Source organism: Engraulis encrasicolus, chromosome 14, assembly GCF_034702125.1.
Source record: "Engraulis encrasicolus isolate BLACKSEA-1 chromosome 14, IST_EnEncr_1.0, whole genome shotgun sequence".
Taxonomy (NCBI): Eukaryota; Metazoa; Chordata; class Actinopteri; order Clupeiformes; family Engraulidae; genus Engraulis; species Engraulis encrasicolus.
Window position 1 is genome coordinate 29,781,895 of NC_085870.1, and position 17,415 is coordinate 29,799,309.

At 45.1% G+C, this 17,415-nt stretch overlaps 1 protein-coding gene across 1 annotated transcript in view; it reads right to left on the reverse strand.

Moving 5' to 3' along the window:
- cntn2 (contactin 2) overlaps positions 1-4,186 on the reverse strand; it is a 47,046-nt gene extending 42,860 nt beyond the window's left edge. Inside the window, exon 1 of the mRNA XM_063215380.1 lies at positions 4,104-4,186. The gene's annotated coding sequence lies outside the window, so the exon portion shown is untranslated. The remainder of the gene's footprint in view (positions 1-4,103) is intronic.
- Positions 4,187-17,415: the final 13,229 nt, after the last annotated feature.

Here is a 17,415-nt window from a genome sequence, read left to right on the forward strand (position 1 = left end):
GAGAGAGAGAGAGAGAGAGTTTTGTGCGTATACTTTTATGCCCAGTAAGGCTGCCTACATTCACCATGATGAATCACTGCTGACAGCAAGAAAAAGACCCAACTTTCAATAAACTGCCAGAGGGGACTACACAGCAATCAAATGGCTTTCCATGTTAGAAAGAAATACAGTATAAGGCAACACAGAAACATAACAAGAAAAACAGAAGGAGAGAAAAAAGACCCATCGTGCGAAACCAATTGCTGAGCAAGACAAATCCGCACACCATAAAAACAGAATAGCAGATGAGGGCCCAAAGAAAGACAGATACTATGGCAGTCTTCTCTCCTCCTTGCCCTTCTTTTCACCTGTTTCTTCTCTGGGAATTCAGAGTCCGCTACCAAACTGTAGCAGCATCGGGCCTTGCTAAACAAGTCAACTCTCCTGAATCTTTTATGAGAATAAACCAGGCCGCCTGATTTCGATGGAGTCTCCAGCTATATTTACCATTGATTAGTTTATAAATAATTCCGCTCTCTCTTCGTTTCCTTCATTTCCTGTCATAGCGGTGGTGTCGGTGGATGATTAAAGCCCAGTCAGTGCAGCTGTAGCGGCAGCAGATTTGGGCCTTGGGCTTCAAGTGGCTGATGACTTAATTAAGCGTTGGAATTGGGATGCCAATCGTGGCTAAACAGGACGTGCTTCTGTCTTCCCTGTCCAGATCATCGCATCACATCCTGTGCTGCCCTAGAGTGGCAGACGTGCAGACTTCTCACAAAGGGCTTTGTTCATGGCATCTCAAGACACCTTCGATTCAATACATTCGAAGCAGCTTAAAGTTGCCCGCATGCATATGTAACGGAGATGTTCCTGTGCAGTCGGCCACTCGGGGCTCGAACCCACCACCCCCTAGTCAACGCATCAGTTCGGGCATGGGACACACAGCAGGATAGCGCTGAGCTAAAGGGCCAGTCCGATAGTTCAGCCCTACTGATACTGTATGAGGCTACGGGACGGGACAGAGGTTTACTAATGTTCCATACCACACTCTGCTGGTTGGCCTCCACTGCACAAACATGCAGACGCATACATTTACACCATTGTTTTCTGCTGGAAACCGCAAGGCATATAGGCCTACTGTATACACTGCGTCAGCTCAAAACGAAACAGGCTAATGATCCGGGATATTGTTGTGGGCTGTAAAGGTGGACTGGGAGGAGTGAGTGAGTGAGTGAGTGACAGACACTTCTGTAGACCTATGCTCTTTGACAGCTATCACTAGTGGCCAGATACAAATGAGGTGAGTGAAAAACACAGGTCGACATCCTGAGCAAAGAAAGTGAAAGTCCCCCCACAGACTAGTCTAAACAGACCCCCCTGAACCTGCTGAATCTGATTAGCACAATTGATCAGTCAGCTGAATGAATGAATTAGTTAAATTATCTGTGTGATCATCACAGACAGGAAAAATACATAGTCTATAATGGCTTTTCTACTTCTCAAGCAGATCCCTTCAGTAGCGTTGACACCAGATGAGATGGCACAAATGAACACAACATGGACACACACGCAAATGGACACAAAATGTTTTACAATTGCTACTACAATTTTTCAACATTACATAAAAGCACAGAAAATTAGATGAAGGGACACAAAAGTACTCTTTCCACTACCCCTTTTCCATACAGCTCCACACAACGTCAGTCGCAGAGCATTGCTTTTCCATCTTTTACAATTGCATAGCCCCTTAATACACGCCGTACCGACAGTGGCACGCTGTAAAATTCATTGAAAAGTTAACTGCCATAGTACTACAATACTATGGCATAACACAGGGCCTCTGGCAATGCACTACGACTTGGTCATTGTCATTCTGGTAACAGCAAATTTATAAAGTCGTGTCTTAACGGGTTAATACACAAAGGTGTTACTTTTCAACATGTCATAACACCTCCAGTGTTCTTCCCCTGACGGGTATCATAATTACCTCGGCCAAGGAGGTTATGTTTTCGGTCTCGTTGGTTTGTCTGTCTGTCTGTTTGTCTGTCAGCAGGTTAACTCAAAAGAACAGATTTTGATTAAATTTTGTGGAGTTGTTGGAAATGACAAAAGGAACAAGTGATAGATTTTGGTGGCGATCTGCAACACGATCCGGATCCAATACGTTTTTTAAGTATTCTTCCCCGTTGCGGGATAGGGCTAATTTTGTCATTCCAGTTTCTAAATCCACAAAAAGAAGGCAGAAAGACTTGGAAAAAATTAGGGTAGGCTATAACATGGTCAAATGTTCTGTCGAGCAGCTTCCTTCACGGAGGTCTGAACTCTCTGAGTGCATTTCTAGTTAGGAATGCAATATTGTCTGTTGTGTATCTTCTGAGTTAATTTGTATTATTCTCATGTAGAAGACAATTTACATAAGCACTAAAAGGCTAAGCCAGGTGTGAAGGAGAAATTCTACTCCGGTGTGTCATTAATAATGTATTCTGTTTCACACTGCGCCCAGACACCCAGATGTGTTTGGGAAATACAAATGTGCGAGATTGAAGATTCCAGAGAGATTTTGTAGAGAAGTGTCAAGAGACCCCACACTGCTTTAAACCCAGTACCAACATGGAATTGTGATAACACCAAAGAGCCAGGCATGTTGGTGCAATAGAGTTGCCATCATTCAGACACTCAAATTGCCAAACTGCAAACAGGAGAAAAAGAAATATAATATAATATAATATAATATAATATAATATAATATAATATAATATAATATAATATAATAATAATTTGTAGAGGTTAATAATAATAGCATTTTACAGCATGATAATGTAAGGCTATTTATACTTTTGAGGTTGTAAATCAGTGTGGAACTGGCAGATACAAATATCTATAAGCAAGGGTGTAGTGATATGGGGATGAAATGGGACACATACAGTAATGAGTCACTTAGTCAGATATGTGGTGGTGGTGATGCTGGTGGTGATTGGGAGGCGAGGGGGTTCATTAGAGCTGGTTGAGTATGGCCCAGACGTGCACCCTGTCTATAACATAGGAATGTAGGCCTAACATAGGAATGAAAAGGGGGTTAATAGGATAAGAGGGCCATCCACATGTGTAAGTGGAGCCCTCAGCCCCACTTTGCTCCCTTCACTTCACAGAGTGACCCGTCTAGAAACTAAGTGGGTGAAAGAGAGGAGTGGAGAAACCACAGACGAAAGTGTCAGTCAAAGACAGACTTTGTTCAGAAGAACCAGTTGCATTCTTTCCACAAGTCACAAAACGAGTGCTTTGGTCTAAAAATGCGGCATGTTGCCCTGTAGTGTTATCTGTAGAAATAATCTGTAATACACACAGAGGATGGACAGAGGCAGCTCATTCCACTGTGGTGAGGCACGGACATCTTTCTCAGAGATGCTAGTAAACACCGACTTGTTATCCCGCTGCCACACACACGCAGAGTCGTGTGTGTGGCATGTGGCAGAGTCTGTGAGCAAGGCATGTTCCACAACCAACAACTTTACATACACCCTCAGAGTCGAGTGGTTTACACAACGTCGGCCGAGCTAAAGGAGAGAACTAAAATGCAAACTCAGCTCAATGTGTCTTCATGCACTCTGCTTCAATCTCGGCAGTGGGCACGGGTTTGACTGTGAAATCTCAGCAATAATAGAGCGGGCGTCTGTTTCTGGTTAGAGTGCACCTGTTCGGATGCTGCAGAGCACAGGCAGAGATGCAGCCTAGGCTATGCCTACCCACCTGGACCAGCTGCCTTTAAAGATGTGAGTCTCCAGTTACGGGAGAATAGATTAGCACATCACACTCAGCGCCGCTGCACATCATGCTCAGCCCCGCTGCATTACAACATGCCCATCATACGCAATGTGGCCCGGCCGGCGCGGTGTACATCCGAATGCCGTCGAAAGAGGCCCCCGGCCCGTCATACACCTAACCAAATTCCTCCCTGTTTGCCCGGTGCAGTCACTGTCGTACATTCCCCAATCCACAACGTCAACCGCTCCGAGGACGTCAAACACTTTCCTTTTGAACACCGTGATTAGAAATCAAGACATAACGTGAGGTTATCCAAATAGCGTACTCAATAATGCAGCCTCACCATAAAAAACACATCTTACCCCAATTAGGCAGCAACGGTTACCTCAGGAAGAGGCTAGATGCAGGATGTTGCCTCCGTGTTTTGACTCCCAGCAGATGAGATGCGTACACCGGTCATGCGCAAGGCAGAGTGTGATGCAGCGAGCATCCGATGCTCGGTGGAGGAGAGAGGAGAGAGGAGAGGCTGACGAGATTGTGCAAGAATAACACGCACGCTTCTATCCCGATGCGGGCTATGTGCAGCAGTTCCTCGGCCGTCGGACGTGCTCTCCTATCGCATGCTCAGCACAACTGTGTATCCGTCTTTAGTGGGTCCTTAGCTCGCCCCCTTTGCGTGTTAGTCTTTCATTTTAAGGAACACCCCAGCGCGCTCTCTCTCTCTCTCTCTCTCTCTCTCTCTCTCTCTCTCTCTCTCTCTCTCTCTCTCTCTCTCTCTCTCTCTCTCTCTCTCTCTCTCTCTCTCCACCCATCACTCACCCAGCATCCTCCAGTCCATTGTGTTCATTCATTGGCGCACACGGCACCCTCAGCCCCTCCCCAATTCACCTTCACTGCCTTCTCCAATTGAAATAAATACAGAGCGAATAACGGTGCCGGCCGCTCCTTTGTTGCAAATTAGGCCTCCACATCGTACTGAATCATGTGCAAAAGGGGTGTGTTTGAGGGGGGGGGGTACCCTTCCCCCCTCACACCTCTCCTATTAAAATTTTCACTACAGGCGGATAGGGAACTCTCCCACACATGCTCTCTCCACTGCGTGCGCACGCACGCACACACACGCACGCACACTTTCATTTTCGCGTCTGACACAAATTTAAGGCCCACACCTGGTGCCCGAGAAATAATAGCGCCAACACGTTTCCGCGATTATGTGCAGCGTGCGCCTATTCGTGGGTGCTATGAAACACCCAGTCCTTTGTTGCGCTAAATTCACACCACGACAAGAAACAGAGACATATATATGAGGCTCATAAGTGAGGCAACACAAGAATATTATTGTAGCAAGTTGAATTTCCTGTCTCTTGTGTATCTCATATAAAACACAAATAATAGACAATATTCCATTGCTGTTCTTGTGGAGAAGCACAAAGCAGTGCCACAGTGTCTCACAGACAAAATATGAGTAAATCTGCTGGTGAAGCAACGTAGTGCCACAGTGTTTTGCAGTAGGCCTAAATCTACATAGCGGACCTAATGTATAAGCACACTCTATGTATAGCCTACTCGCTCATCATCATGATTATATTGATGAACCTCAACATTTCTGCGGTCATAGTAATGTTGAAATAAATGTTTTGGTTAATATATTGATTAATTAGCCTACTCGTTTTTGTGGTCTGCTAGATTAGGTCTATGATTTTGATTATTAAAACATATGGCATTTTGAATGAATTATATTTCTAATATCCCAATAATAACTATGTAGGCTAAATTGACAAATTAAAAGTATGTTTATAACATGCTGTTGTGTGCCGCTTTATAACGTGCACAATCTGCCACATAGATCCACAACAGTATCGCATCACTAATGAAATTAGCATCGCTCACAAGTGAGAAAAAATCCCATAATGAAAAGCTGGTTGACTTGTTTAGCTTGCCTATAGCTATAGGCCACAGTCAGAGGAACAGATGTTGAGATCCCCATCTAAGTGATGACCTTTCTAACCTCCCATTTGGCCAACTGGTCTGAGATCAGCTCTGAGAGGGGCCAGAGAGGCAGAGTGAGATAATGGATGTTATCAGAGGAAGTCACCAAGGAAATAAATCCAATAACGGAATGGAGACAGACAGACAGAGACAGACAGACACGCTGTCCTTAAGCTGAGGAAGAGCACTTTGAGATTGAACACATCCCATAGTCTTGAGAAAAGCTCAGATGACTCTATAATGGAATCAGAAAGGTAGTGAGTGAGATCTATCAAAGCCTCTCCATGCGCTTTAGCTTGACAGCTGTGGCTGACTTGGTTGGTATGGATGACCACATCCGTGCATGATGTCATACCATTAATACATGATGGACAGCCAGAGGGACTAAATGAACATTTCACCAAAGTGGAAAAAATGGGCTATTTCTGGTCACGGCGCCCAAAATCTTTTTTTGCTGAACTGCTCAGTCAGTGCTATACCCTATAACTCTATGTCAGTTAGTACAGCTAGGCTAAGAGCTGCTTCTAATTTTGGGGGTTTTCAATCATTCATAATTGGTTGAAGTCAAGCACAGTGTTTTTTAATAGGCTATATATATATTTTTTTTTAAAGTGGCCACATGGAAGACTGCAAAATTAGCAATACTGTTAAAATGCAATATTAATTGATATCAAAGGGCCCCCTGTCAGTGAAAGGCCCTTCATTAGAATAATTAGGCAACTTACCTTTCTCTCTGGGTGTTGTCCTTCAAAGTAGCCTAGGCATATCCATTCCATTGACAGAAAACATGTGTAGCTAGTGTACAGTGTGCACAATCCTTAGCCAAAGCCAGAGCCTGGTACACCAGAGTAGCATCTTTCAATCAATTTTCCTTAAAGAATGGTCTTGTAACATGTGCACAGTGCTGCTGTCAAGTTGATTACAAAACCAAAGCCTCTTAGGTAGAGGCAGGCTAATAATACATAAAGTAAATATCTGTCATATTGAAGGCCTTACATATGCATTAGCTCCATATTAGCATTCTGCAGAGGTCAGTGTTCATGGACTTCCTCAATGGAGTCTGGTTCCATGCTGCTGACGCTCCTTATGAGGGCGTCTCTCAAAATCCCATTTTTCTTAATGACTTGATTCCCTCCATTATCAGTTCAATTTGTTCTTCCTCTTTTTCCTTTCCATTCATTTCTTTTCTTTTTTCCTTTTCTTTTCGTCTTCTACAGCTCTACTTTTTTTCTTATACAGTAATTTATACAGCACATTTAACATGGCTAGCTGATAGCTTCATGAGCGTTCAGTTTAGCTCAGTAATTGGCCAACCAGGAAATGGGTTCTCAGTACTTTTACAGGGTTCTTTTTTTTACAAGCTGGCTTTTTATTACATTACGAATAAAACACCTCATAAATGAAATATGTGGGATATGTATTCATTCTGACTTGAAATGAACCCAGTGCTATAGCGGAGCTACAAAGTAGTAAAGGCTACTAACTTGGAAGTTCTTTGTGGCGCACACTGTGGAGATTATTACCCACTGAAACCCCAAATGTTCGATTTCACTATTGTATACAGTATATCCAGCGCTCCTATGAAAACCACACCCATAAAATGCCAGTGCAACCACATTATCCAGACTGGCTGAGACTGAGTCACACAGACTCACAGACTCAGACCTAGCACCAGACAATGTCAAATGACACGCGGGGTGCCTGAATGGTTTGACCTGTTCCCGGAATGTGACTCTCTCTCTCTCTCTCTCTCTCTCTCTCTCTCTCTCTCTCTCTCTCTCTCTCTCTCTCTCTCTCTCTCTCTCTCTCTCTCTCTCTCTCTCTCTCTCTCTCTCTCTCTCAGGGTGAGACAGGATGGGGATGGGGGTGGGGGGCGCTCTTGTCTGAGCCCCAATCTCCCTGGGGATCTCCTCCTCTTTTCCTCTCCTCGCCTCACCTCTTTACTCCTCTCCTCTCCTCTCCTCGCCTCTTCTCTCTTCTCCCCTGTCAGCCCAGACAACTCTCACAGGTCATATTCATTTTCATATTAGCGGCTCTCGCCATGCAAAACAAAGCATGTCTCACCCAACAAGCATCAGGAATCGTTGTTTCGTGTCTGTGGGCTCTCTCAGTCTTGTTTCACATGCTTTTTGGTACTTTTCTTTTGCTCCAGCACTGTTGGTGTTTTCCACCCCTTAGTGCAGAGCAGGGCCGTCGTTAGCCCTATTTTAGGGGGGCTTTAGCCCCCCTTACATCAGTATTAGCCCCCCCTTTAACGATTTTGCAAAAAAAAGAGACATTACATGTCACATTTTTACATTTTTACATTATTCCAAAAGCAAATGCAGTAAAGCACTGAATACGAACCACCAAGAAGGCAAGTTAATCTGAATACAAGTTCCTGTTTGCTTATTTATTGTTTAATGCCACTTATATCCTACTGCACAGCAGGGTGCACAGCAATATGTTATGAGGGGGGGGGGGGCATAATACTCATTACTTAACATAATAATATTCATCAGTTGAAACATTTTGAAATGTTTTGTTTAGCTTACATATATGGAATGTTCATTAAAATGTGAATTTTTTTAAAAAAAACCACTGTAACTAGTGTTTAAAAAGCGGTATGGTGCTCTTAAAATAATTGTTCAAGAAGATGGTTTTGCACACCTCTGTAGGTGGGCAGGTGCGTAGGATATTATCCCTGTGGGGTTGTCATTCAAGTGTAAAGAAATCCTGCACATTGTCCATTCCACCAACAAACTTTTAATACAACATGAAGAAGGTCGGATGACCGAAACAATGTATTAAAGTTTGTTGGTGGAATGGACAGTGTGCAGGATTTCTTAAAATAATGAAGACAAAACCTTAGCAGGGGCGCTGAAAAAAATTCTCAAACCTAGTGACGGGCCTGGTGCAGAGCCTGTGTTATAATCTTACTGTCACCAAAAGTATAATGACTTTGTCTTAATCTGTTACAGCAGGGGTCGCCGGCGACCCTATTCACTTGCTGAAAATGCTTAACTACATAATAACAACATTGCTGTGACATTACAGAGAGCCATAGTGCTGCGCTAAGGGGTTAAGGCTCTCTGTAATGTCATAGCAATGTTGTTATGATGTAGTTGAGTATTTTCCGCAAAATAGTGAGTAGGCCCCCCGGCGACTCCATCTGCGCAAAGAGGCTACAATATGCATAACAAGGTTATTACAGGTGACCATAAAAAAACTATAATGTGCTCAATATAGCGTCTTAATTTGCAATATTGACCAATTCATGGTAATATTATTGAGCTTAGGAAGACATTACTGTAGTAAAGTAATAGACTTAGTGTTCCCTTTTAGGAAGTCTCTCCCGGATGGACAAATATGATAATTAGTCACGAAACCTTTTCATTTTACACGTATCGCTGCTTCCCGCTAATGTCTTTAGAAGCAATGGGCACACACACATGGACACATTATCCTGTTCGATACACGGCTCTCGGTGATGTAATCCCCCTGTTCTTCGCTATTAATGACAGGGGGCCGTGATTGAGCCTCGGGGTGGATTTCCCTAAAAACTCCCAGCAGGAGAGGAGGGGGTGGGGGGGGTAGGAAACCTTCTGTTGCCGTGGTGGAAGATCAATAGCTTTGATTTCTCCTCCATGCCTAAAAGCCCCCCCCTCCCACGAAACCCTAGTGCCCTTCTCCAAGCAAGCTAGGTCGGGCCGCCCGCCCGCCATCCACTGCCATCAGTCTTGACGGATGACAGACAGGGTGATATCCCACCATGACCACCACCCACCACTTCCAACACCACCCACCACCACTTCCAACACCACCACAATGACCACCAAATCCCTCACTAGAGGCTGCAGTCTGTCAGTGGTCATAAAGAGAAGTCGTTCTGGGTTTAGGTATTGTACAGTAGGGGAGAAATGGGATGAGAGGCTTTTTTGATGTGCGAATGCCTCCTCACTTCTTGTGTCTCTGTCAGACACGCACACACAGATGGGTGGGCACACTCCATTCCCCTAGCTCTCTTGTCCTCCTCTGCTCTTTTCGTCTGTTCTCTTCTCGTCTGTTCTCTTCTCGTCTGTTCTGTTCTGTTCTGTTATTTTCTCTTCTCTTCTTTTCTCTTCTCTTCTCTTCTCTTCTCTTCTCTTCTCTTCTCTTCTCTTCTCTTCTCTTCTCTTCTCTTCTCTTCTCTTCTCTTCCAAGTTTCTCTCCTCGGAGTTACTCTCCTCTCCTCTCCTCTCCTCTCCATTATGCTCTCCTCTCCTCTCCTCTCCTCTCCTCTCCTCTCCTCTCCTCTCCTCTCCTCTCCTCTCCTCTCCTCTCCTCTCCTCTCGCGATCTCAGTGACAGAGGTGACATTATGATGAAGGGAACATTCTGACTGCCTCAAAGAGAAGCCTGTGCCACTCAAGCTGTCTAGTCCTCAGTAATAGCTGTCAAGAAGCTTCCTCATCCAGAGGCTCCGGCTCTAGTTACTGTCACATTTTTCTTTCCTTCACTTTCCCTTCCCTCTTTGCTCTTTCCTCTTTCCTTCCACCAAAGATGGTCGAACAGACCATTAGCATTTATACGTATGTGTGGATTTTTAACATGCTCTAGCCTCGCTCCTTATTTCGTCCCCCTCTGGAGATGAATGGCCCGGGGGCAGACAGCAGTCTGCTTGAGCGGAGCCTCAGGGTCGGGGGCCAGTAGTCTCCCGAGGGCCCGAACCTCCACCACCACCACCACCACCACCACCACCACCACCACCATCACAACCACCACCAGCACCACCAACATCACCACCATCACAACCACCACCACCACTACCACCAACACCACCCATTGCAGCCTGCTGCCCTGTAAAGCCTTCAGCACACTATGGGATTTGGCACGTGCAGTTAGGAGAACTATCTTAAATCCCTGTGCTTTAGGTGGATAACACAGGAAAGGGGATACTATAATAAGTTCACACTTCAGTGAGGAGAAGTCAGTGGCAAAAAAAGCCGGCCAAAGTTTTAGAGTTGGACTGTACATGCCTTCATGTGCTGGATGATTGAAGAGGAGTATCTGTAAGGATGTGGTCACTTAAATTTTGATGTTCATGAAGTATGAAGAGGTAGAATGTCGCAAGAAAAGTAAGTGTAATGTGAATGGAAAAATGTAGGCTACAAGTTTATCAGTTGTTACAACTTAAATGTTCAATATCGATGAAGGAATATTATGGCATTATTGAGAATATTATTATTAAAAACAGAATACAATACTGTCTGAATACTACTCTGCTGAGTCAATAACATGTAGAAGAAAACAAGATTCAAATACAACATTATTGAAAACTCTGTGCTGACATTGACATAAATTATACCAAATAAGTCAGACAGATGGATACTTTGATGAAAAGTTTTAGAAGATCTGAAGCAAATATTGGCTTGTCAGTTTTACAAAGTTTGAAATAAAATCTTTTGAGTCAGCTACTTCTACAGTATGCCCTGAGGGGACCTCCACGATATCCCACGATGCACCTGCATTGAACATCTGCTTTGAATGCAGAAGGTTCTTGTACGTGAGATACAGTTCATCATCATCACATCAATAATTGCCCCATTGTGTGTAAGAGGACACACTTCAAAACCGTAAAAGACACCAAAGGACACAGACACCAGAAATACATAATTATTAAAGTGAATCTACTTTTTTCCATGATGTTTTTTTTTTTCATAATCTATTTTCATAATATTTTTAAACAAAAAAATTAGGGGTTTTTCCATGACAACTAAAGTGCCAAAAATGCTGAAAAACGGCAATAATCACCATGATCCAACTGTAAAGAAATAAAACAGATGTTGAGGAAGGGAATGTAAACCGACCCTGGCCGAATCCAGAGAATCACAGATGCTGTTTACTGTATCCATCATGTTGTGTTGTCAGCTGAACGTAAGGCAACACCATCCACTGAAGACAGTATGTGAAAGTGAAACGGCTTGGCCATTAACCCTCCAGCTCAACCCACTCATATTGCAGAGCTGGGTACTGTGTGACTGTGCCACGGAGACAATGTCAAAGAGTGAAATTTTGCCAGGCAGTCTGGGATGTCTACAATGATGTCTTCTGTACTACAGATCAATTCAAGCACGCTGTGTGATCAGTGTCCCATCCATCATGGCATGGTACCAGCGTAGGAAGAAAGGAAAGAGGAAGCATTTTGAGAGAGAGAGAGAGAGAGAGAGAGAGAGAGAGACAGACAGACAGACAGACAGACAGACAGACAGACAGACAGAGAGAGAGAGAGAGAGAGAGAGAGAGAGAGAGAGAGACAGACAGACAGACAGACAGAGCGAGAGAGAGAGAGAGAGAAATTCAGTAATCAAACTAAGGAGAGCATATTCTTTTTTCCCCTTTTGTTTAACTCTGGGGCATCTCAATATTCAGCATCATTATGTGACAGGTCATGTTGCCATGGCTAAGCAGAATGGGCGTAATTTGAAATGGCCTTGTGGAAAAATGCATTCATGAGTCATTGTTACAGCCAAATACTTCGAGTGCTGAGCAGCTGCTATAGTCTCATGCGCTGGTGCCTTGGTAACTTCAGGAGCATTCTTTTCAAAGACACACTGTACCTCTCAATAGCCACCAATATGCTTCTCCACCAAAATGCATCTTCATTAGGGATCTGCATCTCAGTAATTAGACTGTATGCACTGCTATACAGGGACTTGTTTACTGTACAGATGGCAGCTCTTCACAAGGTGTGACCAATTAATAGGGAAATCTGTAGCCTGTCCATCAAATTGGCGCTAAATGACAGGGGAGGACAGAAGACAACGGAGAAACAGACACCAGGCAGCAGATGATGGGTACATCCACACACACACACACACACACACACACACACACACACTACCTCCACCATCACCACCACCACCACCACCACCAGCACCAGTACCCACTGCTCACTCTCACTCTCACTCACTCACTCCGACCCCCCCCCCCCCCCCCCCCCCCCATCACGCAGGCCAACTGATCTCAGTGGATGGCCCCCACGGGAGTGGCCCCATTAGAGCCCATTACGAGACGGTGGGAACACGAGAGGACAGCGCCATCGATTCCTTGCGGGCGTAGCGTAGCATGTTGCGGAGTGGCACAAGGGTGGAGCAGGGGAGGCCGCCGAGCTTCATCCCTCATCTGTTGGCCCCCTGGCCCCGGGAGGTCTGACATTTCCAATCAGTCCCCCAGTCCCCATGCCGGACCAAGTTTTTGGAAGTGACATTGACTCGTGTCGTGAGACAAAAGCCCGACTTTGTGTGTCCATCTGCTAACAAGGTTTGTGCCAAAACCTCATTGGCTGTTGAAAAAAAAGAATAAGCCCAGAGACTGGGCACTCTCCCAATCGCTTGCTCTCCACCCCACCCCACCCCACCACAGCCAGAGTCGCTGCCACCCCGCCACCGTAAAGCCCTCCACCTCCATTCCTCTGTTCCAAATAAAATCAAGCTCTTGACTTTGACAAAAGCAATGGCCTCTAAAAATAAATAAATAAATAAGTAAATAAGCGAGGGAAAATGCTTAAGTGAATTCATTTCATAAAGTACTTCCTGTCAGGACTAGCCGCATGCTGTGCTCTCCTCTCTTCAGATGAAAGCAATGTGCTGACACCGCACCCCCACCCACCCCCTGTCTAAATAAATAAATAAATAAGTAAATAAATATGAATAAATAAATAAACACAAATAAATACATATAAAATTGAGGAGCACCTCCCCAGCCAGCGCTGTTTCCTACCCTAGATAGAGTTGAAAGAGAAACCAATCTCTTTCGAAAGAGAAACTCATCCCGGAGGTAATTATCATGCAAAACATAAAAACTGATCAGCCCCCGAGTCTCATTTGGATTCAGTTTCCTGACTCCTAAGAGGACGACTGAAAATAATATTTCTGACTGTTTTCAAAAACATCCTATCAAAAACAAAACAAAAATATCCATTTGATGGGATCTCTCATTTGGAGGAGGAGGAGAAGAATCAGTGAACTGCGATGTGAATGGAGAGAGCTGGTTATCAATTAGTTGTAATTATCTGTTAGGCAGGATTTCTGCCATGCTCTCTTTGAATGTACAGTGTGGCTCCTTTCCACGCTGATTTCAGAGCTGAAAGGCAATCATGCTGGTCTATTTATTTTTGGGAAAGCTCTGAGCAGGCCTTGTGCTTAGGCAGACAGAGAGGATGTGGGGTATGGATGACTCACAGCAAGTGTGTAAATCAATCATGAGACCAAAGTGCCAGAAACTCACCCTTAATGAAGAAGCTTTTAGGTGGAAATGACATTTTGTACTTACAGCTAGCAAAAAATGAAATGCTTCCACTTGCCAGAAAGCAAAAATATGTTTCAATCCAAAACCATTTGGGTATCATTTAAGAAGGTCTGAAAAGTCTACAAGACTTGTGTAGACTACAATTTACAACAATATTATTGTAGACTATAATGCCTACAATAATATCACCATATTCCCATATAATATATTCCCATATAAAATATTCCGCCATATTTTGTTTGCTTCTGTGAAATATATACAGCATGCAGTCAATTAACCTACATTGATAATACAGTTCATATATGCTCGATTGCTAGTATATTTCACAGAAGCAAACAAAACACCAACACCAAAGAAAAATACCAAAAAATAGGCAGAATATTTATCATTACCAAAAAAAAATCGGAGAAAATCTTTGGTTATCAAAATGACTCATTTGGTCATCAAAATGATCTAAACTTCATTTCATCATGTTGCCATTATTCACAGCTTGCAAAATGATAATGAATGTGAACCTGATTGCTGAGGACGATGACCCATGGTGGCCTGACTCAGTGTGGGCTGTACCGGTTAACATGAACAGGCTCCCTTCATACAGTGGGGCTGAAGAACAGCAGCAGGAGACAGGGCCCGGGCCGCGGATAATGAAATGCAAATCTGGAATCTGGGGAGAGCGTGCGCCGTGCGTGTGGCGGATCGTTTTAAGAGGTGTGCTTAATTAATAAAAGATGGGCTTGTTTTCGGTCCACCCCATCCCCTCCCTCCTCTTTTTTCTTTTTTTCCCCTTCTCTCTCTGTCCCTTGGGTGTCCCCACCCATGGTTGGGTCTGTGTGTGTGTGTGTGTGTGTGGACGGAGAGAGAGAGAGAGAGAGAGAGAGAGAGAGAGAGAGAGAGAGAGAGAGAGAGAGAGAGAGAGAGAGAGAGAGAGAGAGAGAGAGAGAGAGAGAGAGAGAGAGAGAGAGGAGTGGTAGCGTGTAAAGGAGCAATGGTAAGGGAGGAGTGCACACCTCTTTTTGACATGTGAGCTAATTGCTCACCGGGCTCCGTGTGGGACAGCTGGGCTGGCCAGTTCATTAAGAGGCTTTTTGGAGACGGGTATAGGCACAGGCTCCCCAGGGACATGGATAGAGAGATAGATAGATAGATAGAGAGAGAGAGAGAGAGAGAGAGAGAGAGAGAGAGAGAGAGAGAGAGAGAGAGAGAGAGAGAGAGAGAGAGACAGAGAGACAGACAGACAGACAGACAGACAGACAGACAGACAGGCAGACCTCCGTAGAGGAATAAAGAGAGAATGTGTGTGTGTGTGTGTGTGTGTGTGTGTGTGTGTGTGTGTGTGTGTGTGTGTGTGTGTGTGTGTGTGTGTGTGTGTGTGTGTGTGTGTGTGTGTGTGTGTGTGTGTGTGTGTGTGTGTGTGTGACAGAGAGACATACAGACAGACTGACAGGAGGGATGTATGAAGGTGGTGCTGGTGGGGATGTATGAAGGTGGTGGAGCTGGTGGGGGGTGGTGACTAGTGTGACAGGGCATCCCTTGCCTTCCATTCCCCATCCCCTCACACCCCACATCTCCCCAATGCGATAGGGGTTCTATCTCACCACACGCCTCATGACGCCTACCCAATGGCACGCTGTAATAGGGGTACAATCCCCAACTCTCTCTAATACCCCCCACCCTGCCACACATACACCGCCTCAAAGCTACACTGTGCTCCCCCATATTCGCACACCTCACACCCCCATCCAACCCCCTCATCATCGTTATTGTGAAGGTCCACACATATCCACACACATCACCAATTCTACAGTGCAGAGGTCCATCCTCTCATCCACATACAAAGCCACCCCCCCCCCCACACACACACACACACGAATGCTACTGTTAGGGTCCATGAACCCATCTACCATCCATCCACACACCTCCCCAATGCTACTGTGTACCCCCCATATCCACACTCCCACATACCTTTAATGGTACAAACTTCTATCTAAGGGTCCAGCCCTTCACCTCCATACACCCCCCCCCCCACACACACACATACACACCCACCCTCAACGCTTCAGTGTATGTCCACATAGTATATCCACACACCCACACACAACGCATCCCTAGTGTGTAAGGGTCCATCCCCCCTTCCTCACCTCTGCTAGTGTATCCCCCCATCCTCACCTCCCCAATGCTACTGCACCCCCCCATACGTTCTATCACCACACCTCTCCAAAGCACCTCCATTCCCAAACCTCCCAAATGCTACTGTGTACCCCCATACGTTCTACACCACACCTCCCAAATGCTACTATGTCCCCCCATACGTTCTGTCCCCACACCTCCCCATTGCTACTGTGTCCAACCATATGTTCTATCACCACACCTCCCCAATCCTACTGCGTCCCCCCATATCCTACTCTACACTATACCGCAGGCCTCCCCATGCTACTGTGTAAGGGTCAGTGACTGTGGCCCTGTTCCTCTGCTCCGATGCCTTAAGTAACATAAATAATTGAAGGATCGCTGTGAGCAATGGAGGCTGCGGCTTTTAAGTGGGGGGGCTCGTGAAGCTCCGCTCCGCTCTGGCTGTCGTCTCCGTATGACAAATGAACAGTAATGTGATTACACAAAAAGGCGCTTCCACCACCCCACCCATGCTCCGCCAGCACCCCTTCTCCCTGGAAATCACTAAAAGACTCACGCCTGACAAATGATTGACTTAGGAATGACTTAAATTCGTGTCTCGAAGATGGATGGGCAAAAGTTGCGTCAGTGTGTCAGACAAGATGACACACACTGTGTCCGCTTGCCTTACTAGAGATTCAGACATCGGCGATGAGGGATTTTACATCTCTAACAAGTCTTCACTTGTCCATACTTTGTTGCGCATATTTCGGCAACTTTTAATGGCGATTTTGATAGTGTTAGACAGTTGGATATTGTTGCTAGAACATGATGCGTGCAATACCTGCCTTTGACTATTGGAATTCACTCTTCTGTCTAATGAGAACGTTTTAGCAAGTGATAAATGGTTTCATTGGGGTATTTTATCACACACAGTACACAAATGACGGTTGTTTTTATTCGTTTCATCTATCTACATTTAGGTGTGTGTGTGTGTCAGAATGTGTGGTGATCAATGGATGTAAGAGGGACAGGCAATTAGAGAAATAGAGGGTTTTGTGTGTGTGTGTGTGTGTGTGTGTGTGTGTGTGTGTGTGTGTGTGTGTGTGTGTGTGTGTGTGTGTGTGTGTGTGTGTGTGTGTGTGTGTGTGTGTGTGTGTGTGTGTGTGTGTGTGTGTGTGTGTGTCCTGAGGTCAGATCATACAATAAAGGCACTTGGAGAGATTGGAAAGTGTCCGAGTGGCTTCAGGAAGCAGAGCGGGCGGCCCATTGTGCCTCATGCCACACTGACACGGATTGGCTTTGGCAG